Source organism: Bubalus bubalis, chromosome 4, assembly GCF_019923935.1.
Source record: "Bubalus bubalis isolate 160015118507 breed Murrah chromosome 4, NDDB_SH_1, whole genome shotgun sequence".
Lineage (NCBI taxonomy): Eukaryota > Metazoa > Chordata > Mammalia > Artiodactyla > Bovidae > Bubalus > Bubalus bubalis.
In genome coordinates this window covers 56,560,993-56,588,915 of record NC_059160.1, presented here as the reverse complement: position 1 = coordinate 56,588,915, position 27,923 = coordinate 56,560,993, and the positions used below count along the sequence as shown (strand labels likewise).

The 27,923-nt window shown below is 37.7% G+C and overlaps 1 protein-coding gene and 1 long non-coding RNA gene across 5 annotated transcripts in view; one reads left to right on the top strand and one right to left on the bottom strand.

Annotated features, from left to right (window-relative positions):
* Positions 1-27,923, bottom strand: part of ANKS1B (ankyrin repeat and sterile alpha motif domain containing 1B) — a 1,160,059-nt gene that overhangs the window by 645,593 nt on the left and 486,543 nt on the right. The gene's annotated exons all lie outside the window — the stretch shown is intronic.
* Positions 25-4,112, top strand: LOC123333248. Its single transcript, XR_006550478.2, has 3 exons — positions 25-82; positions 2,042-2,227; positions 3,735-4,112. It is a non-coding gene; the product is annotated as an uncharacterized LOC123333248 (long non-coding RNA).

Sequence of the window (27,923 nt, the reverse complement as noted above, 5' to 3'; positions counted from 1 at the left end):
ACTGTGTATTGTCTCTCTATATAGTACAAGAATTGGACTCATAGGAAGTCCTGGACACTTGACTTACTAGCCCATTTATTAGGTAAGTAAATTTACACTTCTGGTATACTCCCTCATCTGCAATGACCCTCCAAAATCTTCAGTTTTATAATTTCTTACACAGAGAACAGATCTTTGCTGCTAAATTGGTGCCTGAAAATAGTCCTAGCAGGGGATGAGATGGTTAGACAGCATCACTGACTCAATGGACATGAATTTGAGCAAACTCTGGGAGGTAGTGAAGGACGGGGAAGTCTGGTGTGCTGCAGTCCCTGGGGTCACAGAGTCAGACATGACTTTGGGACTGAAGAACAAAAACACTTTAAGAAAACAAAATTTTCTCTGAAAAATATTTTCCATTTCCACTGATAATGCAAAAGTAAATTCCACCAGTATATAATAATCATAAATTCTTAATAAGTGGCATCTCAATTAATAATGCTTTACTAATGCTTAAAATATTCTGCAGTGCTAAAAACATTTAGCTACATTAGCAAATGACCCAAATTAATGCCAGTATTATTTCTTTACAATTGATGACCCACGTGTGAATAAAACCTGAATTACATAGGACTTGATGATTTAAAATCAACTTGCACCATACTGATCCCACTTAGGGTTGTTATCATGCTGTGTTTCTTATGATTCAGTTGTAATTAGTTGGAATATTCCGCAGCTGTTTGTGATTTCAGTGAAGAATAAGATGTTTATATAGAGAAAATGTTTCATTACTATCTCTACTTTTTAAAATTCCTTTCTTTGTAAATGGTATTTTGTGATATGTTTTCCCATCATTTCAAATCCTAAACAAGGCTGTTAAACAGAGTTTTACCATCCATGGAAAAATTGCTACATGTTACTTTCCTTCTCTACTTCATCCCTACATGCATACATACATTCACATTATTTTTATATGTGACCATTTTTGCTCTGGATAAGACATTACTGCAAAAGCACACTGTGTCAGGCTTTCTCGGGTTTTTACCTCTCTCTGCTGGTACCATGGCTGGAGTTTCAGATGTACCCTCATTTCCTTTAGTTGTTGTTGTTTTCCATTTTAGTGGTTATTTTGAAATAAGAATCATGCTTCATCAGAATATTTGAATGTCTGCATTCCTTCATGATGTGAGCCTTCTATGGTTATGCAGGGCTGCCCTCTTTCCTGCTTTAATTCCCTAATTTCCAGGTAATATTGAAATCAGTCAAGGATATAACTTTAAGGGCCTGTATTGAAAGCCAATACAATCCTTATAGATACAGCATTGAATTCTGAAGTACTGTGAAACATGGTGTGAAAACCACCTTCTCAAATATCTTGGAGGACAATTAGTAAACTTCAGGTATAGCTTCATCCTCATTTTGCAGGTTTTACATATGTCCAATTCATATCCTTGGATTTCCAAGAGGAGGTGATAGTGTGCTTTCCTACTAGTGTGGAAAGGAAGTACGGGGTTACTTAAGGGGAGGGCAGGATAGGCCATTATGTGCATGTGATAGTAAGGAATTAGTACAGGCATCAAGAGGTACAGTATGGAAATTGGAAGATACATAAATATATTTCTCAGCATTTCAAGATAATTGGGAGAGGAAAATAAGAAGTAGGAATATAGGGGATACCTACTATTATATTTTTGCTATATTATATATAGCAAATTGTACTATATTATATATAGAATCCACCTTCATCTGGTAACAACATCATGACTTTTCTCTGAGAAACTATCCCTTCCCTACTGTATGAGTGAGACTCAACCACAGTGCTATGTCCTCCCCTGGCCAACCCAGACAAATCAGATACTCCATGGAAAGATTCACAAATCTTTAATTGAGGGACACATAGATTAAAACATTTTCAAATTGATTGATCTCTACAATAGTGTTTTGAAGAGACCTTGTCATCAGCCACCGTGGATATCAGCACCCTGTCTCTGCTCCCTAGATAGCCCTATTTGCTCTTTTTGAAACTTTGCTTTTTGATCCTCCTGATGTCTTTTGCTTACAGTGTTACAACTCTGATACATCTAGACCAAGGACCTAAGTCTCTTTAGTGACCCAGAGAACTTAGAAGGAAAACTGTAGCTTTGATAAAGGGTGGATGGACTGGATTAAAGAATGGAGACTTTCTACAACCTAGTGGAGAAAGAAGGAGTTGGTCCAGAAATTGTCTAGGCCTCTGGTCCTCTTTGAGGTAAGAAAACTAAGCCGGAATGTGAATGAATCCACTGTTTCCTTCACTGCGAAAGTCCGATGATACAAAACGCCAGTGACATGAACCAGTGGGCTTGGTGAGGGCTTCGGGTGTACATAATGCTGCCAGTTCTTTACATCCTTTCTGTGCTAGTAATTCTGACTTGGACTGGGTTGTTTTAGCTCAAAGAAAATGTTGATTGAGACTTTCTGTTGGAATATCTAGAACTTATCATATGATTTACACAAGTATAAGGGTCCTTGGAAATACATAAATCAATGGGGAAAAAGTGCTTTTCTAGCTTAACAAATTATAGCAATGGAAGCTTTTCTTAACTCCATCTTAAAAGATATAAATTCACACACCTTCTTTGTCTTTCTGATATGTTACATTTTGTTATTTATGGGCTCTAAATGTAAATTAAGCACAACTTGGCTTCTTGTCTTTGATTAAATTGCAGCTCAAATATTTGTAAATTTTTGTAAGTATATTTTCTGTTGTCAGACAATAAGGATGGCCACTTCACAATATTTTCCAGAGTCAATGAATTCAAGTTCACCCGGAGTCTATAAATTTGGATAGGCTCTATCTTGAAGACTGCATGGTAAACAAAGTTAGATTCAGGATAATCCATTAGCTGATATAGAAAATGTTTGGGTCAATCAGGGTTTCTCAATCTTTACACTATCGACATTTTGAGCTGGATAATTCTTTGCTGTGGATGGTTGTCTTGTGCATTGTAGGATGTTTTTCAGCATCCCTGATCTGTATCTACTAGATACCATTAGCAATATGTTCTATTGCCAAATGTCCCTGCTGGGGAGGGCAAGATCACCCCCAGGTGAGAACCACTGGTGTATTTTGTTGTGTTTAAGGGCACTGGTTTGGAACCTGACAAATCTAAGCTCAACAATCAGATCTGCCACGTCTTACCATTGACCTGGGAAAGCTTCCTGAACTGTGAAATGTTGATTTAAAAAAAAAAAAAAAAAACAACTTGTGTTGGGGTATAATTGATTTACAGTGTTGTGCTAAACTCAGGCCTACAGCATGAAATGTTGATTTTGGTATGGTCTACCTCCTAGGATTCTTGGAAAGGTGAGAGAACACAATGCACTTAACTTGGTGATTCATCCACAATAAAAACTCAGTAAAAGAGATTATTGTTATTAATAGTAAGTATGCCATAATTCCTAAATCCTAAATGACAATTTCCCAAAATAGTGAATAATCACATTTACAATTACTTTGTTTTACAAAGGTCAAATGAACTAAAACTCAAAGGTAAATAAACTAAGCTTTAAATATGATAGCTCCTAAATGGGACCAAGATGAACTTTGTGGTTAACTCTTTGAACTTTGGAATTATTTTCAGTAAAATGGCTAGAAAATGCTGTTTTTCATATGTGACTGCTGAGGAGAGGTATAGTTAGGAGACATAAAACTGAATAAACGCTATGGCCTAAGAAGAGAAACTTGATTTCATTGTCTTCCTCTAAATCCTTAGGTGTTAGCAGTAAAAGATACCAAGAAAATGAAGAACTAGAATATGGAATACTGTCACATGGAACTAATATAAGAAATACAACTAAAGACAAACTTAAATGAAGAAATTTTGTATGCTGTCAACCACAGAATTAGAGAAATGACAGATGAATACCCTGATTGTCAAACCACTTTCCGTACAAAAATAAACTTCTGAACTTTGGTATTTTACTTAATAGAAAATTTTTCTTTTTTGAAAAAGTTTTTAGTATGTATTAAGATCTGATGAATGACCTCAGCCATTCATCAGATCTTAATGCACATGAAAAAAAACAACAAGCTCATCGCAAACTTTGAGACTCTGAAAAAATAATTGTATAAGTAGAATGACATTTAAAATGCTGATTTAAATCTCTTAGCATAAAATTCAACAATCTGGGAATTTTACGTGCTTTCCTCCTGGATTCTGGTGCACTCTCAAGTGAGTATAGCTTTTAACCACAAATAAATGGTTGTTCTGAAGGGGAGTTGTATAGTCTTTTTAATTCCAAGTTCACTTTGGGGATTTTCAGGCAGTGATTTTATTTGGGGGTCTGTGGAAAGAGTAAGAGATAAAAAACTCAAAATATTTTGTTAGGGAAATCTACTGAGAAGAGGAATTCTGATTATTGCTTTGTACTTGCAAGTGTATTAGTAACAGGACCTCTCAGAAGTAAGTCACCTGAGAGTTCAGCTCCAGTGTATAATCTTAGAAATACTCTCCACAAAAGTAAATTGCATGGTCCAAGTGCTACTCTTCTACAATGAGTCATGCCAGGATTAAAAATTGCTTCAATACTTAACTGAACAAGGGTGCCTTGTAAATAGAAGATATACAACAAATATTTCTTGATGACAAAAATTAACTTTTCATAAAATTAAAATGAAGTTGTAAAGGCTTTAAGGAAGTCACACACTAGCTCATTGCAGTTTGTCCAGGAAACATACTCCTGAAATCCAGTCCAGCTTTGTGTTAGGTGATCAAATCATGGAGACTGTTTTGATGAAAGAAATTTACATGTTCCTTTAGTCTAAGACATCCTTCACCTCATACACACCACCCACACATATATCTGTATTTAACTTTGACTTAATTGAAATGGTGAATGATTGAGACACTTTGTCATTGTTCTTTAGGATATCACTCTAAAAGTATATTTTCTATTATACTCTGGCTTTGGCATGGCTGGTAGTTTTCAAAGAAATGCTTGAGGAAAATAGACTGTCCTGTTCCCTGGGATCCAAAGAGAACATCAGTAAAATTTCCAGAGTCTGGAAACTTAAATAGTTCAAAGATAATTAAGACATCATAAACACGTTCTTTGTCAACAAATAGTTATAGTAGTATACAGTATACAGCCATAATAAATCTTTTCAATATTTTCTAAAGCAACTCCAATGGTTAAGTTAAAAATTATTTACACAAAGGCAAACTTTTAAGAAAAAACAAGTATCTTCCCAAGGTAATTACTTTTATTTGCATGTTTAAGTACTAGTAATTTTGTTTTAAAATGTTTTGTCATATTACAGTGATGTTTTGAGATAGACTGTATTTTCCAAAAATGGTTACAATGATATTCCCCAATTCATATGTTCTTCTAGGATCTTGCAATGCTCCCATTAAGAAGTACAATCTATTTTTAGTCCCCTTAAATTGGGACAAGTTTGTGACTGGCTTACAGTGATAGAATAAGACTTCCCTAGCTAGGTTAGAAAAAGCAGTGTAACTTCCATTTATACAATGGAACATGGAGAGGCCATTCCCAGTCTCTCGGATAGCAAACAATTCTCTCATTACGCTAGTCCAGGTTCAATGCAGGATACAGGAAGCTTGGGGCTGGTGCACTGGGATGACCCAGAGGGATAGTATGCAGAGGGAGATGGGAGGGGGGATCAGGATGAGGAACACGTGTACACCCGTGGCGGATGCATGTTGATGTATGGCAAAACCAATACAATAAAGTAAAAATAATAATAATAAAAGAAAGAAAGAAAGAGCCTCAAGCCAAAGATCAAATCCAGTATGGGACTGTGAGATCATTTGAGAAGACTTCAGAAAGATCCAAGGCTATACCTCATCAGATCAGATCAGATCAGATCAGTCGCTCAGTTGTGTCCGACTCTTTGCGACCCCATGAATTGCAGCACGCCAGGCCTCCCTGTCCCTCACCAACTCCCGGAGTTCACTCAGACTAACGTCCATCGAGTCAGTGATGCCAAACATACAAAGGCTCTCTAAGGATCCTAAAGGCTTGCCTTGCAGGTCCTCTTTGTTGGACAATATAGGGCTTCTAAGTATCTTAAGAGTGGTTGCCCTCAGCAGACTCACAGGTAATCCAAAGTAGAAAATGGATAATATTGAACAGATCTGTAACTGTAGGTTTGTCTGGCAGAATGAAACTCAATGAGATTCATAGAAAATCCACAAAGTTTTAAAGAATTGTATTGGTGGAAACACTGGGACAAAAATAGAACAGAATGAAAGGAAATCTTTCATTGTTCTACTGTCATACTGTTGACAGAAATCAGACTGATATTATCTAGCTTTATATCTGAGTCACTTATTATAAAAAGGAAGGATGACTCAGAGAGGATAAAACCCCAGAGGGAAGAGCCAAGCCATGGAGAACAACTTTCAGAGTTAGAACTGGGCCCTACTCACAGATCCAGCAACATGCACCTGGCTGAAATTCAGAATATCTGTGGACTGATAGCTGCTCTGTGCCTATACTTTGCCATCTTTATCTTAAATCGAAGTGTCTATTATGGTTAGCTGATACTTGTGCAATCATTTTAGTATGAATTTGTGGGTAGTGGATAATCTGTCTCATTAATTCACAGGATTCCAAACCAAGAGGAGTAGAGGAGTAGTACTCAAATGCTTTGCTTAAGGCACCTTACTAAGGAGAATAAACTACCTGGACTTAACTAATTAATTAATTATTTTTCCCACATTTATGAAAAATTTAATATGGTATTCACAATTTGTGCAGAAATGTTAGCAACAAATTTAATTACATAAAAGCCTAAGAAGAAATCATAATTTATTCCTGCAAACTTAGTAGTGAAATTTTGCTGAGTAGCTCAGTCTTTTTTATTGGAGTAGAGCTGATTTACAATGTTGTGTTGGTTTCAGGTAATAGCAAAGTGATTCAGTTATAATCATACATATATATATGTGTATATATATATATATATATATACACACACACACATACATATATATATATATTCTTTTTCATATTTTTTTTCCTAAATAGGTTATTACAAAATATTGAGTATAGTCCCCTGTCCTATGCAGTAGGTCCTTGTTGGTTATCTGTTTTATACATAGTAGTATATATATATGAATCCCAAACACCCAATTTATCCCTCTCCTGGCTTTCCCCTTTGGTAACCATAAGTTTGTTTTCTATGTCTGTGGGTCTATTTGTCTATTTGTGTTTTGAATATAAGTTCATTTGTATCATTTTTATTTTTAGATTCCACGTATAAGTGTTATTATATGATATTTGCACCTGAACTAAATTTAGATGGTAAACTTCAAGCCTGAAACCAATGCTGAATGAAATGAAACTTCTGAGGGATCTTAAGAAGAGGTCAGCATATTTTGCCTATGGGAGGGATGTGAATTACTAGGCTGGAGGAGGAACTGTAGAAGGCTGTTTTATAGAGATAGCCATAACCACATCTCAATCCATATGTTCATCCAGAATCTCATCACTCCCCCATTATGAAGTAGAGTCCAATTTCCTTTCCATTGATCTGGGTTTGTGTCACTCTCTTGTAACAAATACAGTGTGGTGGAAGTGATACTCTTTGACTTCTGAGGCTAAGTCAGAAAAGCAATGCTACATACACCTTGCAACTGGAACACAAGAAATGGAGCCCTGTATCACCAAAACAAGTAGTTCAACTGCTCTAAGACCAAAAAGCTTTGAGGAATCTTCAAGATAGCTCATACAGGGAGACCTAATGAAGAAGCCCAGGGGCTCCCTAAAATAAAGAAATGTTCTACATATCTACACTGTTTGAACTCTAGCCACCATCTGACTACAACTGCATAAAGGATCTTGACACGATGCCAACCTGCAAAGACTGTCCTGAATCCCTGAGCCATGGAAATTGTAAGATAATGTAATAATTCCTGTGGTCTTAATCTAAGTTTTAGAGTGACTTGTTGCACAGTAATAGTAACTGAAACACATCTTCTAAGTTCAAAAGACATTTTAGGTGTAATTCCATTTTTAAAAAATAGGAGAACACAGTTGTAGATTATGAACCCTCATTACTCAACTGTATTTGGGCCTGTGCATAAAGTACACCCACACACACACACAAATTAGCTAGTTGCCACTGGGAGCTCTAAATTTGAGGTCAAAATAGGTTTGAATTCTTTTCTAGAATTATTATTTTATTCTATAAGCCATGGAAAGTTACTTAATTCTTTTGTTCTCCCTTATGTTAACTGGTGACAATACTATAAGACAGAATTAGTATATGGATTAAACTGAATGAGCTAGTACATGGGAAAGACCCTTGCATGATGTTTGACACATAACTGCCTGTCTTAGTTCTAGGATCTACTTGGTGACAATCCACAGGGATATCTTTAAGAAAAAAATCATGTGTCAGCAGGATGGTATATGCAATAGAGGGACATGGATAGAAGTGATGGCATTTCATCAGAGAGCTAGAATAGTATCTTATCTCTTTAAACTACCAGACATGTCTTCCCTTCAGTCTGTCAGCAACCAGCTAAAGACACTGTTTTATCTCTCCTTTAAGGAAAACTTCTTGGACTTCTAATTCCTTTTAGGTAAGGGCTGAGACTTTTATGTCTGTACACCAGTCCCTAACAGTGATTGAAGCATAAGAAGTGTCCCTTAAATGTGGGTTAAATAAAGGAAAAAGTAGTTCTGTAAAGGAGCTACTTCCTACTCTGATACTGCCAGCATTTGGCAGACTCAGAGAAGGAAAAGGTGTGTTTCCCTAGATCCATTTATACTATTTAGAATTTTGATATAAGGGATGTAAATTAGTAAGTATGTGAATTAATAATAATTGTGATAAACAAAAATCACATGTACTTTCTAAAGTATATTACAAATAAGATATAACAAGATTTCTGAGAGGCAGGATAGTAAGCTAAGAGCATAGGCCCTGAGTCAGAATATATGTAAGCAAATTCCAGCTCAACTCTCTTCTAGCCATATGAATGTGGGTAAGTCAGTTAAAGGTTCTGTGCTTTAGTTCTCCATCTGTAAATCACAGGTGTCGATAGTGCCTACTATTGTCATGAGGATTAAATGAGTTAATAAATGCAAAAGATGTAAAGCATTTCTTAATAATAGAGATGATATATCTAAAAAATCTAATTGAAAATGACAAATTTTATCACTAAAATGAAGGAAACTGTTTTATCTACTCTAAAATTACTCAGGATTCAAAAATGAATCTTGCTGAGTAAAGATAAGGGCTACATAAGCCTTTAGAAGTCATTATATAAGTACCTAGAGGCCCCCACACAATACAGAAAGGCTAGAACTTTCTGCCTTGAGTTTGTAAAAATGAACTAAAAATAAATGAAGAATAATAAATACTAAGCTGTGAATACTAGTGTCTACTTAGGGTAATTAATGACAATAAATCTCAAGACTCACTGTGTTGTATCAAGACACTTTCCTTACTGTATCTAATTTGGTAGACTTTTCTGTTTAATTAGTGAATATTATAATTATGTGTTATGAAAGTTATGTGAATTTAATACCATCAAGCAGCACTAATACAAGGTAGATCAAAATACCAAGACAGAATTTCTTTTGAGGATTTGCCTTCTTGTAAAGAACAGTACTCCCTAAAGTAATCTTTATTTTCCTACATAATGAATGCTGTGGGAAAGTGAGGCACTTTTACATCTCTTCTCATCAACATCTATATGACCTAGTCTGATTTAGTTCGGCCTAGGGCATTTTCAATAATTACAAGCACAAAGGTCTACCACAGATCCTCCCATGGGATAAAATTTATTAATGCCAGCAAAATAGATACAAACTTGCATGTCTGATCCTTTTTAATTTCTTGGTTTCCTAAATAGTCAATCAGAACTTTCACCAGCTATGTATGTACAGAGACCTAAATGTTTTGCAAAAGTAAGCAGATATAAATTACAAATGGTACTTTCATTCTTTCAGGCTGACATCTAGAGATATTTTATTAGCATATACATTTTTCCTTTCTTTCTTTTTTTGTAATTAGAATGCTTAGTAATTGCTTAACCTTGTCCTATTTGGAGATATGTTCAAGAAATATTTAGGAAGCAAGGGACAATGGACTGGTTCAATGTTGGGAAAGGAGTATGGCAAGGCTGTATAATGCCACCCTGCTTATTTAACTTCCATTCAAAGTACAGCATGTGAAATGCCAGGATGGATGAAGCACAAGCTGGAATCAAGATTGCTGGAAGAAATATCAATAACCTCACCAATGCAGATGATACCATCCTTAGGGCTAAAAGTGAAGAGGAACTAAAGAATCTCTTGATGAAGGTGAGGGAGGAGAGTGGAAAAGCTGGCTTAAAACTCAACATTCAAAAAACTAAGATCATGGCATCCAGTCCCATCACTTCATGGCAAATAGCTGGGGAAATAATGGAAACAGTGACAGACTTTATTTTCTTGGACTCCAAAATCATTATGGACGGTAACTGCAGCCATGAAATTAAAAGACGCTTGCTCCTTGGAAGGAAAGCTATGACAAAACTAGTTCAGTTCAGTTCAGTTCAGTTCAGTCGCTCAGTTGTGTTCGACTCTTTGCAACCCCATGAATTGCAGCACGCCAGGCCTCCCTGTCTATCACCAACTCCCGCAGTTCACTCAGACTCACGTCCATCGAGTCAGTGATGCCATCCAGCCATCTCATCCTCTGTCGTCGCCTTCTCCTCCTGCCCCCAATCCCTCCCAGCATCAGAGTCTTTTCCAAAGAGTCAACTCTTCACATGAGGTGGCCAAAGTATTGGAGTTTCGGCTTTAGCATCAGTCCTTCCAAAGAAATCTGAGGGGTGATCTCCTTCAGAATGGACTGGTTGGATCTCCTTGCAGTCCAAGGGATGCTCAAGAGTCTTCTCCAACACCACAATTCAAAAGCATCAATTCTTCAGTGCTCAGCTTTCTTCACAGTCCAACTCTCACATCCATACATGACTACTGGAAAAACCATATCCTTGACTAGACAGACCTTTGTTGGCAAAGTAATGTCTCTGCTTTTCAATATGCTGTCTAGGTTGGTCATAACTTTTCTCCCAAGGAGTAAGCGTCTTTTAATTTAATGGCTGTAGTCACTATCTGCAGTGATTTTGGAGCCCCCCCCCAAAAAAAAGTCTGACACTGTTTCCACTGTTTCCCCATCTATTTCCCATGAAGTGATGGGACCAGATGCCACGATCTTCGTTTTCTGAATGCAGCGATCAATGCAAAAAAAATAGAGGAAAACAACAGAATTGGAAAGACTAGAGATCTCTTCAAGAAAATTAGAGATACCAAAGGAACATTTCATGCAAAGATGGGCTCGATAAAGGACAGAAATGGTATGGACCTAACAGAAGCAGAAGATATTAAGAAGAGGTGGTAGGAATACACAGAAGAACTGTACAAAAAAGATCTTCATGATCAAGATAATCATGATGGTGTATTTACTGACCTAGAGCCAGAAATCCTGGAATGTGAAGTCAAGTGGGCCTTAGAAAGCATCACTACGAACAAAGCTAGTGGAGGTGATGGAATTCCAGTGGAGCTATTTCAAATCCTGAAAGATGATGCTGTTAAAGTGCTGCATTCAATATGCCAGCAAATTTGGAAAACTCAGCAGTGGCCACAGGACTGGAAAAGGTCAGTTTTCATTCCAATCCCAAAGAAAGGCAATGCCAAAGAATGCTCAAACTACCACACAATTGTACTCATCTCACACGCTAGTAAAGTAATGCTCAAAATTCTCCAAGCCAGGCTTCAGCAGTACGTGAACTGTGAACTTCCAGATGTTCAAGCTGGTTTTAGAAAAGGCAGAGGATTACATGTGTTCCTCTGCCTTTTCTAAAACCAGCTTGAACATCTGGAAGTTCACAGTTCACGTACTGCTGAAGCAGAGGAACCAGAGATCAAATTGCCAACATCCACTGGATCATCGAAAAAGCAAGAGAGTTCCAGAAAAACATCTATTTCTGCTTTATTGACTATGCCAAAGCCTTTGACTGTGTGGGTCACAATAAACTGTGGAAAATTCTGAAAGAGATGGGAATACCAGACCACCTGACCTGCCTCTTGAGAAACCTATATGCAGGTCAGGAAGCAACAGTTAGAACTGGACATGGAGCAACAGACTGGTTCCAAATAGGACAAGTTGTACGTCAAGGTTGTATATTGTCACCCTCATTATTTAGCTTATAAGCAGAGTACATCATGAGAAACACTGGGCTGGAAGAACACAAGCTGAAACCAAGATTGCCAGGAGAAATATCAATAACCTCAGATATGCAGATGACACCACCCTTATGGCAGAACGTGAAGAGGAACTAAAAAGCGTCTTGATGAAAGTGAAAGAGGAGAGTGAAAAAGTTGGCTTAAAAGCTCAACATTCAGAAAACAAAGATGACAAACCTAGACAATGTATTAAAAAACAGAGACATTACTTTACTGACAAAGATCTGTCTAGTCAAAGCTATGGTGTTTCCAGTAATCGTGTACAGATGTGAGAGTTAGACGATAAAGAAGGCTGAGCACCAAAGAATTGGTGATTTTGAACTGTGGTGTTGAAGACTTTTGGACTGCAAGGAGATCAAACCAGTCATTCCTAAAGGAAATCAAACCTGAGTACTCATTGGAAGGACTGATACTGAAGCTGAAGCTCCAATACTTTGGCCACCTAATGTGAAGAGCCGACTCACTGGAAAAGACCCTGATGGTGGGGAAGATTAAAAGGCAGGAGGAAAAGGGGACAACAGAGGATGAGATGGTTTGATGGCATCACCAACTCAATGGACATGAGTTTGAGCAAACTCTGGGAGATGATGAAGGACAGGGAAGTCTGGCGTACTGCCGTTGATGGGGCTGGCAAAGAGTCAGATATGACTGAATGACTGAACAACAACAATGACATCCTATAGTATCAACAAAAGCAGGAACATTTTCATTAATAAAGAAGGGCTGGAATGAACCCCAGTATAAAATAAACAATGAGAAATACAAGTGTATTTTCCAGCACCTATGAGAACCATGGAGTTTTGCAGGACTATAGAAGAAGGTTTTACAGGAGCTTAAAATGTAAGGTTTGATTGATTCTCATTTTGTTAATATATTGATTAGAAAAAATTACATTTGACCACATTTTTAAAATTCACAACTAAATTTACTTTAGCTTGCTTATCATTTTTCAAATTAGTTCTTGCTGATTAATTCATTTATTAGGCAACAATTCATTTACAGACATTGTACTAAGTGCCAAGGATTACAGTAGAAAGCCATAATCTCTATCATCATGGACCCAGGTTCAATTCTTGGGTTGGGAATTCCCCTGGAGAAGGAATAGGCAACCCACTCCAGTATTCTTGCCTGAAGAATCCTATGGACAGAGAAGCCTGGCAGGCTACAGTCCATGGGGTCGCAAGAGTCGGACACGACTTACTGACTAAACCACCACCACCATGAACCTATGATACAGTAAAAACAAAACTCCAGGCCAGAATACTGGAGTGGGTAGCATTTCTCTTCTCCAGGGGATCTTCCCAACCCAGGGATCGAACCCAGGTCTTCTGCATTGCAGGTGGATTCTTTACCAACTGAGCTATCAGGGAAGCCTGTAAAAACAAAACAAATAAAGGCAATGAGTATGGACCTCCAATCCAATGACTGGTGTGTTTGTAGGAAGAAGAAAGGACATAGAAATGGAGAAGAAAGCCATGAGAAGTTGAGGACAGAGATTGTGGTCATGCTGCCTTAAGCCAGGGAACTCCTGGAAGCTGATGTGGCTAAGGAATCTTCCCAAGAGCCTTCAAGAGTAGAGTGGACCACTGACACCTTGATTTCAAATTTCTAGCAGATGGAACTATAAGAGAATAAAATTCTACTGTTTTATGCTACCCAGTTTCTGGTACCTTTTGTGGAAGCCCTGGGTAATTACAGGTCAACAGATATATTGATCTTTAAAGTACCCAGGGGACATCTAAGTGGAGAGGTTAAGGAGAAAGATGAATTTAGAGGTTTGGAACTCCACTGTGGCCTAGAGATAAAACTTTGAGGAACATCAGCTCACGTTTAAGCAATAGAGCCATATAAAGTGGCTGAGATGATCCAGAGGCAATCCTTAGAGTAAGAGGATAAAAGAACCTAGTTTAGAACCTTGAAGAATAGTGGCCTTCTAGGAGTAGGTCTCCCAAAGGGAGACCAAGATAGACATGAGAGAGGTAGAAGGAAGACCAGGAGAGTGTGGTGTCACAGAGCCCCATGCAAAGAGTGCTTCTTAGATTAAGTGTAGCAGATCGATCAAATGAGATCTTAATCTTGATCAACACTTTATCCACTCTCTTTAGGAAGAAATAGTCTTGGAGACTAACTGAGGAGATTTCAGTGTAATATTAGAGTAGTTTTGGGGAAGTGATAAAGAGATGAGAAAATGAATCCAGGAGGTATAGACAACTCTTTCTAGGAGGTTGAATGTTAAAGGGAGGAAACCTACTATAACTACAGACAGACAAAGAATCAAGAGAGAGCTTTTCATGTGACTTAATCACCAGTGCTTGAATTTACTTACAGATGATTGTGTTTTTTATCTAATGTGGCACCTTGATGTTTAGACAATGGTGATAAAACAAATAAAACAGTACCTTATTGTTGGCCATAAAACTGTTCACTAAATTATAGCACAACCAGAACATGTTTTACAGATACAAATCTAAAAAGTCAGTAAATGAGAATCTGTTGTTGGTAGAAGTTTCCTGCATAATTTATAAAGAGGGAAATTGTAGGCAGGATAATGTTTTGAAATGCAAAACATCTGACTCATGGTAGAGATGAAGAGCTGTGTATGACCCATGAGAGAAACTTATCTTATTGTTCACACACAGGGCAGAGAAAATTCAAAACCGATAAGGCATCAGGCATCTCGAAGCAAAACTACTTTAATGAGGGTGAGTCATGGTGCCACCCAGGGAAATGAATCAGGTGCCCACATGCCAAATCTTCTTCATAATTACAGTGTTTTTTTCCCTTTTAAATTAAAACTAAAGTCAGGTAACAACTAATGTCCCTGTAGAACAAATTTAGCCAAATGGAAATGTACAACAGCCTATGAAGTAAAATGAAAATATGAAAGGGATACAGCTTTTCCAGCAAGGAAAAAAGAAAGAATTATCATTACCTTAAGTGTAATGTCATGCCTGCAGGCCCCAAAGGACTTTTAAAGGCTTTTATTGTGTCCTCTATTCCAGTTGATTTTGACATCTTCCCACCATGTAATGACTCCAGTAGCTTTCTCTCAACATTAAAGTCTTAGATATTGTACCCAAGACTCCTACTGTTTCCTGCTCAAGCCAGGAGAGTGAAGAGTATCCTTGTCACCTCCCATACCCTTCTCTTCTAACTACTATAGCCAATCACAAACCCTTTAATGTATAGATCTTAAGCATCTCATTTTTTTTCACCTCCACAGATACAAGCCCTAATCTAAGCCACCACCGACTCACTCATGCCCATTTTGAATTATTGTGTCACCCAGTTTCTAAGAGTAGCTATAGCACAGCTAGAATGAACAGGGAAAGATGCAAATCAGCTATCACTCTACTGTTTAAAACTTCAGGTGGTTTTCCCACTAGGACCTCAGCAAGCCTATACAAGCATTTGTAAGAAATTTGGGAAAAAATGTAGTAACCCTCCTCTTTCTGGGATGAACACAGAATGAGTCAGTTTTCAGACCCTATTTCCCTACTGGCCAGACTTTTTATGTAGTGTAGAAACTGCAATACCTTTTGTCCCTCGAGTAAAATCCAGATTCTTTTAAGATGGCTTGTATAGACCCTTACTACCTAATCTCTGCCAAACTCTAGAGAGTCACCCCTGGCCATTCTTTCACTCAGGCTCTCTGATCCTGCATTCTGGGTCAGTTTCAGTCCCTTGAACATAACCATGTTCTCACTTACATCTTTGCCAAACCTCCCAGTGTTTGGAAAAATGTTCTCTCCTCTCTGTCCAGATAACTCCTGCTTACTCCCTAGGTCTTAACAAAAATATTACTTCCTCACAGAGCACTTCCCAGACCTCCTAGACTAGAATAAGTCTTCCTGCCACACATTCCAGAGCACCTAAATGTCCCAGTGCATGACACTCATTTATTTATTGAAGTTGTTGGTATGAAGTCAGCTTCTCTGATGGACTCAGCTGAATAAAGGAAATATTATTTGTTCTTCACTGTATTATCTGTGCACAGTAACATGTCTGATACTGAGTAGAAGTTCAAGAAATGTTTATCAAAATTAAATGCATAGGTAGTGCATTGCACACATGAAAGGAAGCATTAACTAAACAAATCTTTCAGTTTCTAATGATTAGCATTTTTACAAGCTAGAATCCTTGTTCCAGCATAGTGGAAAAAGTTTTGTCAGGAGACCTAGGTTCTAGGCCTTACTCTGCCACTAACTTTCTAGTTGTGGGACCTAAAGCAAGTTTCCTTATGAACCATGGACCTACTTTCCTCAGCTTTTAAATGATGATAATACCATCAGTTCTATCTATACGGTTGTTATGAGGCTCAAAGTTGGTGAGAGGGGATAATACTTATTGAGTGCCCACCATGTGCAAAGTCTTAGGTATGGCCATCTGCATTATCTCAAAAGAAATGAAAAGAGTCTCTGAAAGGTTATTGTTTACCTAAAGATCACAGTAAGTGGCAAAACAAGGACTTAATCCAAATTTCTCTAGTTTCAAAGTCTCTGCTTTCTGTGTTCCTTTTTCCTCACTATATTTCTTCAATATCCATTTGATAAATTCTTCAAGTCATAGGACAAGCATTACCTCACTGTCCCAAGCAGATTTATATGCTCTCAACTCTAGATTCATATTGTAATGATGTAATAGTGTTAGACTGCAGTCTTTTGCTTAGCACAATGTTTTGAGATGGGGTAATGTCTTTCCATTATTGTTCACTCAGTATTTTGCCTGGGTATTAGTACTTCATAAGTACTAAATGTTTTTGTTGTTCAGTTGGCCATTCGTGTGTGACTCTTTGCAACCCCATGGATGCAATACACCAGGCCTCCCTGTCCCTCACCATCTCCTGGAGTTTGTCCAAGTACTAAATGAGTATTTGCTAAATGAATGAAGAAATATTCTCTATCTAGTATTATTAATAAATTTAATAATATAAATAATTTTTGTTTGGTGTTTATATATAAATTTATATATATAACCAACCAATAACAAAGGCCTGAATCACAATAGCTCATATGTGTTAGGTTTCTTAGATAGTATACATATGACACCAGATTTTATAAAATACTAAGTATCTAGTTTTAGATAAATATATTAAAGAATATTAGGAATAGCTAATAATTGCCTGAAAGGGAATATATCAAATATAAGGTATGTGAAAATGGTTCAGGCTAACTTTGAATGTGATTTTCTAGTTTTAATTTTCTACATGGCAGGCAACCTCAGGGAGTAACTGTACTGTTTGTAAATAACAAACTACTTAGTTTAGAGGACTTGACATATTATTTGTTGTAATGTTACCCTGTTCCAGAGGATTATAATTAATAGTAGAAACAAAATCCAGTTGCAGATGTATAGCCTACAGCATATCAATGGCCTAGGAAATGTGCTAAGGGAACTAAAATGGAGCTGAAGGTTTCCTTTACATTTACTTAGTAGTCAAATCAAGAAGAAACGTAAAAACTACTTTGAAGTTATGCAATATATGATCTAAGTCCTTCATCTAAGACAACAGCTTGTCAAAATGCTAATTGTTAGGAACTGAGAGATTTGTTTAGTTAATAATGCTTCCTTTCATGTGTGCTATGTGTTTTCCAGAAGGAAATCTACAATCTATTATTAGCTTCACATAGTCACTCTTGATTATCTGAGTTAATAAACAGAACACAGACATACAATAGACATGTTTCAGTTCTAAAATGGAGGCCAGTGCAAACATTACATCTTTGTGGAATAAATCTTGCTTCTCTGCAGCAAAGTTGTCTTCCTTCTTACTCTACTAGTTTTTCTAAGTAAAAAGAACGATGCCAGGGAAAATTCACACACACATATAAATGCGAGTTCACTCTAGATTCTGTGAACTGTTTGCTAGAGCTTAGAATTCTGTCAGTGGTGGTCATTTTGCATATTGGATTCTGAACATGTTGACAGTTCTCATCTTCTTCAAGGCTCCAGGTCCTAATACAATATTCTCAACCTCACATATGGCTAATGCAGAGACTAGGAAAAGCAGGGTAAAGAAAAAGTCAGTTTAAGGAAAGAAAAAATAACCCATACTATATATTACTTTGACTTTGTGAAAAAAGAGGGCTCACTAAAGTTTTTGCTGTTATTTTAAAAATGAAGCTTTAGAAATTGGTCTATTAAAATAAAAAAGGGAAGGGAAATTAGAAATTAGCACACATTGTCAGACTGCATTCTAGAGTGATAATAATTATTCTGGCAATGACCGGTCAGCTACTTTCTAAGGAAAATTAATAGTCTCCAAATGTAAATAACTGCCATCTTTTCATCTGTGAAATCAGATATATTATGGAATAAAAATGTACAATAAAAATGGCATTTCTCTCTGAGGCATTTTAATGAAATAACCAATGAAATGAAAAGTGGGCTCCATGGCTCAGACGAAAGAAATGTAGTTAAGAGAAAAGCTGGTCTGACCCTATTGTATAGGTAGAAATAGACACATATTAGGTGGTAGAATTCCAAAAAAGAAAATATTTATCCAGTTATTCAATTATTTATCATTTAGTGAGCATCTATTGTAAGTCACTACGAGAAGCACTGGGGATACACCTTATCTGACACATGGTCCTTGCATTTAAGGAACTAACAGGCATGAACACAAGTACTTTTATATAAAATATGCAGTAGTAGAGGTGTGTGAAGCAAGCTAAGGGGACACATAGATGAAAGAACTGTTGAAATTAGAGAAGGCTTCACAAAGGTGGCTACCCTTAGCCAAATACCACACAAGTTTACCAGGTGGATTAGATGAGAAGGCATTCCAAGCTGACTGAAGAGTACACTATGAATCAAGAATCAGGAACTCTAAGAACAGTATTCTTACAAGTACCCAGTATATTGCATGCATGTGTGTGTGTGCTAAATAGTTTCAGTCATGTCTGACTCTGCATGACCCGATGGACTATAGCCCACCAGGCTCCTCTGTCCATGGGATTCTCTAGGCAAGAATACTGGAGTAGGTTCCCATGCCTTCCTCCAGGGGATCTTCTTGACCCAGGGATCAAATCCACATCTCCTGCAGTCCAGATGAATTCTTTACCACTAAGCCACCTGGGAAGCCCATCCACTATATTAGGTTAGAAGTAAATAGAAAGTTACAGCCAAATTATCAAGGACCTCATTGGGCAAAGTAAACCTTTTGGATGTTGTGATATGGATGGTGACAAGAGATAAGAGGTTCTTAAACAGTGGAGTGGCATAATCAGATAAATGTTGAGAAAATTAACTCTGCCAACTTTGAGAATAAGCCAAATCCTGGAGAAGGTGGCCGGTTGAGAAGCATCAATAATAGGGGGATTTCATGATCCCTAAGAGTCTCCTACTCTCTGGCTTTTGTCTTAACATTTCACTATTAGAATTTTAAGTTTACAACTTAGTGCCTGTTAAAATAAAAAGTATAATTTTGGGGAAAAATGATATGATGGATAATGTCTACATGCATTAATTGAGCTGGGCTTCAGGATAGACTTTAATAAAGGATTCAGTTTTCAAATTCTTCACTTTTAGTCATGTCTCTAATCATACTGAGAGCAAGGGCTGGGGGAGGCGGGGGGGGGGGGGGCGGGTTTCTTGAGACCAAGCAGATGGAGAGAGTCTCTCTTGCTCCCAAATCAAGGGAACACTGGAAATTGTATTCATTTTCCCTCTCTGCATAATGAATCACAGCAAACAATGGCTTACAACAATATACATCTGTTATCTCACAGTTTACGGGAATTAGGAGTCTGGGCAGAGCTTAGCTGGATCCTCTGCACAGGGCCTCCCCAGGCTACAATCCAGGTGTTGGCCAGAGCTGTGATCTTATCTGAGGCTCAAGGTGCAGTTGCAGTGCTCATGGTGACTGACTTCTCTAAAGCCAGTAGTGGACAGAAAAGATGCTCCTTCAAGTTGCTAACCTCTAGTCTCCTTCAGGTGGAAGGAGTCTGCCACTGCAGGAGATGCAGGAGACATGGGTTTGATCCCTGGGTTGGGAAGATCTCCTGGCAAAGGAAATAGCAACCCACTCTAGTATTCCTGCCTGGAAATTCCCTTGGACAGAGGAGCCTGGAGGGCTACAGTCCTTGGGATTGGACACAACTGAAGCGACTTAGCACATAGCATGGACTCCTTCTTAAAGGAATCACCTGATTAGTTCAAGCCCACCAAAGATATATCCCTTTTGAGTAACTTAAAATGATCAGGACCTGAATGTCATCTTTCAAATCCCTTCACCTTTGCCATAAAACATATTATGCCTCTGAAAGTGATACTTCATCATCTTTGCCACCGGTGAGTATAATAGCAAGTTACAGGTCCCACACACACTCAAAGGAGGGGCATCACAAAAGTGTACGGATACAGAAGCATGGAGGTGAGAACCATGGGGCCATCATAGAATTCTGCTTATCACAGATGCCAAGAGTCAATTAGAAGAGTTCAAATCATGAGAGCCTAGAGCTAGGTAGGCAAGAAACAACTGGTCAGTTAAGTAGGTAGTAAGTTACGCAGGAGGATGTCTGGAACAAGTTCTGCTATGGGCTGGCTCACTACGCCATATGCATGAGAGAAGTCTGTGTTAAAAAGGCTGGGGTCCACATGGATACACAAAGCACCAGCCAACATAGACAGGTGCAGAGCAAAAAGGGGGAAATGCTCTCCCAAAAGTAGACTGTAGAGATCAAGATGGGAATAGAGAAAAAGGTTCAGTAGTTTGGAAACTGTTTTTAACAGGGGTAGAGAGGAGATTTCTCCATAGCACAGATCTGGAAATTCCCCTTTATTAAAAAAGCTACTGCCTGCTTTTCTCCTACTGTTTTACTTTTAGATACAATAATCACACATAAATCACACAAATATAACTGATAGCAGGAAATTTTTCAAAAAATATAAACAGTCTGGTAAAGAAAATCAGGAGAAAAAAACTATCAAGCCAACTAAAGTAGACAAGATAATTAGAGAGAAGATATATGCAGCACCGAATTTGAATCACAAAGAAAACTCTAGCTAACAAAGCAGTTAGGTTTTCACATGAATTAGCAGAAGGTAATGCAAAAGAAGACTAAGCTAATAAAATTAAATTGTTAAAAAAAAGATTTTCAACACAAAACTCTCTGAAACACTTGCTTTCTTACCTCTGCTGTAATGCTGGATGAATTAGCACTTGTAGAAGTTTAGGTATCCCCAGTAGTGACACAACTTGCAGCTATCCCTGCCCTTCCACCCCAGGACACATAAAACTGAGGCACAGAATCAACAAAAATTCTAACTCTGCTCATCAGCATGTTGACCTGCTTGTTCCAAGCAACTCTGTGGATTTACGATTCTGGTTGCCTGGCTGGACTCCTAGCACTTGGCTGCTCTGTGTCTGTACTGAATTCTTAGTCTAGGTTCTACTTACTGCCTAGACTGTAATAACAGCAATATAATGTCCACATTTATTAAGTATTTCTGAAGCTACATTAATTAAGCATGATCATCGTGGTCCAGTGGCAAAGAATCTGCCTGCCAATCCAGGAGACACAGGTTCGATCTCTGGGTCAGGAAGATCCCCTGGAGAAGGAAATGGCAATCCACTCCAGAATTCTTGCCTGGAGAATCCTATGGACAGGGGAGCCTAGGGGACTACAGTCCACGGGGTCACAAAAGAATCAGACACGACTTAGCGACTAAACAACAGCAACAACGATGTTCATGTACTTTTCATTTAGTTGTGCTGGGTAAGGTATTAGGGATAGTATTTCTCAAAGAAGGTATTAATATATTTCCATTCTTATACTGTATTCCATTGGAAACCTCTCTGCTCCCACACCTAATACTGGAGACTTATGCCTTCAGGTAGGGGGAGGTGATTTAGGAAGGCAAGAGACTTAAAAGTCAGACTCCCACTTTAGAATAATCAGAGGTAGGTCAATCAGAGTTAGGTCTGAAGAACTATTATAATAATATAAGCAAACGGGAAGCCTTCTTCAGAAGAGGAAGGGCTGTTGAGACAGGGAGATAAGAAAATATCTCTACCTGTGTATCCTATAGTTCCCTTTCTGGTCTTGGCCTGTAGAGGCTGCAGTGTAATAAATAGGTATTACAAGGAAAGAGGGACCAGTACTCCAAATCTCATCTGGATTCTGGGTGTGGCCACATCTGACAGAACTTAGTAGTTCCACATGCACAGGATGGACTGGCGAGTTCCTGAGGATAAATTTTTCTGAGTCCTCATTATTTTCCTAAGTTACAAATGAGACCCAAATTTCCTGTGGTCTCAGAAGCAGCTGGGCTGAGAGCCAAGCGGGTTGCCATAGGGCCAGCTTGGCAAATGGAGAATTGCCCCAGAACCTTGGGTGGACAGATGGCAGACACACAGACTTAGAGGGTCCACCTTACCAGCGAGAGATGAACTCGGCTGAGCCAGCCAATAAGAGCTAGCCCTGGCCAGAATGATCTTGGCTTAAATTCATCACTTGAAGGCCACAGGTATACCAGAAAGGATGCTCAAGCCTACTAGCCTACTATCTCTCCTCCAGTGCGGCCCACAGGCCACTTATGCTACCCTTTTGTAAAGAATTTGAGCAAAAGCTAACTCAAACATTTCCTTGTTTAATTTTTGCCTTCATTGGTTATTCTCCAAGGATGACCTTGCTTCAGGTTCACAAAAAAAACAGGAGCAACATAGATAGTAAGATGCAAATTGGATCACTTCTCTCCACCAACACCTTCTCATTGCTCTTAGGTCTCTTATGCTCTTAGGTTAAAAATAAAAATCCAGAAAATAGCCTACAAGGAAGGCCCTGAACCATGGGCCTTCTACTCCCTCTAAAGGCTCAGCTCCTGCCACATCTCCCCTTTCTCTGGGACCTGTAGTTTCATGTTAATTTTTTTTTATTTTAAATACATTTATTTATTTAATTGAAGGATTATGGCTCTATAAAATTATGTTGGTTTCTGTTTTTTACCACAGAGTTATTTTTTAAAATATGCTATTCCTTCTTTGAAGAGCAATCTTCCCTCATCATCTTGGCCTAGTTAGGCCCTGTTTGCCTCTCAGAGCCCAACTCTCCCATGGCAAAGCTTTGCAGACCCCCAGATGAGACCATTCGCCTTCTTAGGTACCCTCCCAGTGCCTGAACTTTCTCAGGATGTAGTGTACCTAGTGAATGTATTCATTTATGCTGCCCAAATACACTTATAGTCTCATTTCAACTATTTTCACCTAGAATAACAAATTCCCACCTGATTGTGTGCACTAAACCACTTTACTCCAACAGCTAACTATATATTTTCATATTTTTTAATACTGTAAAAGTCAATATTTTATTTCTTTGTCAAGCATCTTTTAACCTACCTCTGCCTTCTGTGTGATGTGCAATGTGCACAGAAAGGCACTGGAGAAAAGTCATGTGATATTAGATGGGAAACAGGAAAATGAAAGTGTAGGAGATGCACTTCATGAATTATCAAGAACTAAGGATATAAATATTTAATAATAATATTTATTATTATATTTTATTAAATTAATAAGCAATAAATTTATTAATAATAAATTATAATAAATAATATAAATTAATACAGTAATATAAATATAACAATAAATCAATATATTAAATTAATAAATAATGTTTATTATTATATTTATTATGATATTAAATATTTAATAATAATATTTATTATTAAACATATATGACATTTGATATAAAAATGTTTTTTCTTTTGGCTACCTAAAATCCTGGTCTACTTAAAGCACTGAATTTAACAAGCAATAATTCAGATAATTTGTATAATGCACATTCTAAGGCAATAAGCCTCAAAGATGTAATTGCCCATTATTCTCACTAACCCTTAATCCTTCCTCCATATCAGCCCATCCTGAACCTCAGCTTGGACTCAAAGACCATCTCAGCAGCCCACGTTTGGCCTTCATGCTGGCTGGAGTCCAGACATTTCCTCAGCTACTTGTGTCCAATGGCTGCTGGAGTAAGATTAACTCAGTTTCAGGAGTTCTATTTCCAGTCAGTGTGAGCTAATTAAAAGGAAGGGTTTCGTTTGCCTCTCTGGCAATCCCTGAGCAGCACGAAAGGTCCACACCACCTTCTTCATTCTAATTTTAGTTCTCCTCAAACGTTTCTTCTCCCTTGCAGAAAAGCATCCTATGCTGCGGTGTACTTAAAAGGTTTTATTTTTGTTATTTCTCCCATTTGGAAAGGAACACTTTTCCACTTTACTCTTTTTAGATTTTTTCCATCAATTTTATCCAGTAAGAGGTGATAGTTTGAAACTACTAACAGAACTAGAGATAATTAGTTACCCAGGGTAGGTAACGTCTTTAGCAGGGACTTAAAGGCGCCAGCTCACAGAAAATTTTCATATATGCAGCGCTTTCTGGAAATAACTTTTCATAAAAAGGAAGAATGTTTTATTTACTGGTGAGCGTCAGTTTCTTTTCTCCCAATAATATACAACACACCTGTCCCTGACAATTTCACTGAGGAACTCGGCACTCATAGGTCATTCACTATGGGCTAAGACACTGTCAACATTTTTTGACCAATACTCTTTACTTTCAGTAAACGTAAAATTATCTCATAGCTTCCTCCCTCTGTGTCCTACTCTACTGAAAAAGCAGTCTTAACTATGTACTCAACTTACCTACTTGGATATCCAATAGCGTTTCTTATCCATAACTAAGCTTTCGTCATAAGAATACCAACTCCATCCTTCCAAAGGTCAAGAGAGCCAAACATCCTTGAGTCACACCTTTGGTTTCATTTTCTCCAACACTCACCAGATTTCCTCCTACCTTGTCCCTCCTCAGACTCCTTAGCTGTTGTTGCCTTTTATCATCTCTTTCATCAAGCTCAGGTTTTGATCTTCTATGTACATTCACTCCATATCATGTATACAATGATGATGTTCATATTCTTTGTCTTCAAAGACAAAGAACATTCAGCTGGCTACATGACACATCTATTCATATATCTAACAGGTAGATATTACTTAAAATGAACTCCTGGTAGAAAAGGGAACCTCCTACACTGTTGGTGGGAATGCAGCTTGTATGGACACTATGGAGAACACTATGGAGGTTTCTCAGAAAGCTAAAAATAGAGCTACCATATGATCTAGCAATCCCACTCCTGGGCATATATCCAGAGAAAACTCTAATTTTAAAAGATACATGCAAACCTATGTTCATAGAACACTATTCACAATAGTCAAAACATGGAAACCATTTAAATGTCCATCAACAGACGAACACATAAAGAAGATGTGGTACATACATACAACAGAATACTGCTGCTAAGTCACTTCAGTCGTGTCCAACTCTGTGCGACCCCATAGACAGCAGCCCACCAGGCTCCCCTGTCCCTGGGATTCTCCAGGCAAGAATACTGGAGTTGGTTGTCATTTCCTTCTCCAATGCATGAAGGTGAAAAGTGAAGGTGAAGTCACTCAGTCCTGTCCAATTCTGAGCGACCCCATGGACTGCAGCCTACAGGGCTCCTCCATCCATGGGATTTTCCAGGCAAGAGTACTGGAGTGAGGTGTCATCGCCTTCTCTGAACAGAATACTATTTAGCCATAAAAATAATGAAATAATGACATTTGCAGCAACATGGATGCAACTAGAGATTATATATGAAGTGAAGTAAATAAGAAAGAAAATTATCAGATGATAAAATTTATATGTGGAATCTAAAATATGACACAAATGAACCTATCTACTGAAACAGAGACAGAGTCATGGATTTAGAGAACAGTCTTGTGTTTGCCAAGGGGGAAGGATTTGGGGAAGGGATGGAGTAAGAGGTTAAGGTTAGTAGACATACACTCTCATATATAGAATAGATAAACAACAAGGTCCTACAGTATACATAGAGAACTATATTCAATAGCCTATGACAAATCATAATAGAACAAATATATTTTTTAAATGTGCATACATGTATAACTGAATCACTTTGCTATATAGCAGAAATTAACACAACACTGTAAATCAACTATACTTCAAATTAAAAAAAGTGAACTCTTGATATTTTTACCTGTTCACCAAATCTCTTCTTCCCAGGACCTCTCTCATGTCAGATGACATTAAAAATCATGCTTACAATTGTTTAGGACAAAAACATTGCAGTTTTCCTTAATTCTTCTCTTTTTTTCATATACTACATCTACTCTATCATAAAATCCTACAGGCTTTATCTTAAAAAAATATGTCCAACATCCATCAGTTTCTCTCCACCTCCACTGCTTCACCTTTGACCTGGGCTGACTTCCTCTCTCATCTTACTGGAATGCTACAATAGCCCCCTACTGGCCTTGCTTCCACACTTATCCTCCTTCTTCAGTCCATTCTCAACACAAGAGTTGATGCAATTCTTATAAAATAGAAGTTACATCATGTCACTCTTCTGAAAGAGCCTGAACTGACTCCCAATTTCACTCTGAGTGAAATCCAAAGTCCTTAAAATGATATATACTGGGTCCTACATGACCCATCCCTCTCTTCCGTCTTACCTAAAAAATTCCATATTTCAAAGAATGGCAGTCAGATTTGACTAATCTGCTTAAGCAAGAAATTTTAGGGCTTTTACTGAACTTTTCTTCCTCACCATCACACCTCTAATCAGTTGCCATGACCTGTTGATTACTCTTTCCTTGTGTTTCTCAAATCCATTTATATTTTCCATTGCTGATGGCACTGTTGCTTCCTATCTCCAATCTCACCTCATCTTGAGTCTATTTGCTACATATAAATACTTTGGTGATCTTTCTACATATTAATACTATGGTGAGATGGTTGGATGGCATCACCGACTCAATGGACATGGGTTTGAGCAAGCTCCCGGTGTTGATGATGGACATGGAAGCCTGGCGTGCTGCAGTCCATGGGGTCACAAAGAGTAAGACATGACTGAGCCACAGAACTGAACTGATCTTTCTAGTTAAATGCCAACCCATTCATATCATCTAAGTCTCTACCTCCAAAGGTAGACCCTCTTTACCACCTTTTCCTGATGATTCTCAAATTGATACTTAGATTACATAATATACTGCCTAGCAAGTAGGAAGTTTTAACTATAGCTCAGGCTACTTTTGAAATGGTTCTCTTTTATATAATAATAAATTCATTGGTCCACTTATTAAAAGTGCTTTGCAGCAGGCAATTTGTTTGTGAGGTTGTTATGTATTAGTCTTTGTTCTATTAACACTTGACATTTTTATAATGATTAATTTTTTTGTACATGCAATCATTTATAAAATAAACAGTAGATTTATCCATTAATTTAGATCATGCTTTTAATTCAAGAAAAGGTCAGCCATTTCGGCATGAGTACAGATGTATAGCTGGCTCTTCTTTTCTTAAAATGACCATAGATTTCATACAATAATAGTATTTAAGAATAAAAAATAATATTAAACAATAATGACAGTACTAAATAAAAATATTGTTCCATAGTTTCCAAAATGCTTCACATAAATCAGCTCATTTATTACTAAAACTACCCAAAGAGTAGATATTATCTCCCCTTTCCAGAGGAGCAAATCAAAGATCAGAGAAGTTAAGTAATTTGACGGAAAGTATCTAGCAAATCAGTGACAGAACTGACTCAGAAAGTTGTTCTACTTCATTATACATCATGTGCTAATGCCTTTATATGCAGATTCTTAAATATAACATATAACAAAACCACCTATGAGTAGGA